At 46.5% G+C, this 1,061-nt stretch overlaps 1 protein-coding gene across 1 annotated transcript in view; it reads right to left on the bottom strand.

The window, feature by feature from the left end:
- Dgkh (diacylglycerol kinase eta) overlaps positions 1 to 1,061 on the bottom strand; it is a 221,300-nt gene that overhangs the window by 187,292 nt on the left and 32,947 nt on the right. The gene's annotated exons all lie outside the window — the stretch shown is intronic.

Genomic DNA, 1,061 nt, shown 5'->3' with positions numbered 1-1,061 from the left:
GGCCCTGGGTCGTCTCACTCACTCGCCGGGCCTGTGCTCTGGGTCTGTTCAGGATCCCGCAGCCTGGGTCGTCTCACTCGCTGGGCCTGCGCTCTGGGTCTGTTCGGGATCCCGCGGCCTGGGTCCTCTCACTCACTCACCAGGTCTGCGCTCTGGGTCTGTTCGGGATCCCGCGGCCGGGTCGTCTCTCTCACTCGCCGGGCAAATATCTTGTTTTTAGAGCTATATTTGTTGCTGATTGTTACTTCCATACTGAATGGCTTTGGTTCACTTGAAGAAACTTATTTGAGCAAGTGTGCATACATTGATTTCTGGACTTTAAATTTTATTTCATCAGTCTACAGGCCTGTCTTCCTAGTACCGCACTGACTCAATCACTGCAGCTTCACAATACATTTCGCAACTGCAAAATGTAAGATCTCCAAATTTTTCTTATTCAAGATTGTTGTCTTGTTGATGTCTTTTGAGAATCTATATAAATTTTAGGACAAATTTTTCTATTTCTAAAGAAGATGCTATTGGGATTTTGGCAAGGGCTATATTCACATCTCAGCAATATTAACTCTTCTAACTTACAAATATCCCTCCCCTTCCCCCACCCCCCAGCTTGGGTAGAGTTTATTGGGAGCAGCTTTTGTGTACCAAAAAGATGCTGGGCTTTTATTCGGCACTGGTAGGTGTCGCAGCAGTTTAACGCTGGATGGCCAGATTGCAAGGACCACAATAGCCATGAGCAGCAATAAAATCACCATTATCATTCCACATGAGGTTGACTTTCTGTTCACCAAGTTCACACACCTGATTTCAGTGCAAAGCTCTTCATCTATGTCCTCTACAAGATTGGCAAGCCGCTCCGCAAGTCGCCACCTTGAATCTCCGGAGGTTCTGGGCGAGTTATTGGACCCTCGAAGATTGTCCCTGGATCTCCAGTGAAAAATCTATACTCATCTGGACAGTGGAAGAAGGAAGAGTTGGCCTGTGATTTGTTTGTTCATTTTGCTTGAAGGACACAATGTTTTCCAAACTAGCACGTTTACAAGCGTTTGCTGTACCTCGCCGTG

This window comes from Octodon degus, unplaced genomic scaffold, assembly GCF_000260255.1.
Source record: "Octodon degus isolate 3935 unplaced genomic scaffold, OctDeg1.0 scaffold00122, whole genome shotgun sequence".
Classification (NCBI taxonomy): Eukaryota; Metazoa; Chordata; class Mammalia; order Rodentia; family Octodontidae; genus Octodon; species Octodon degus.
This window is presented reverse-complemented; position numbering and strand designations above follow the sequence as displayed.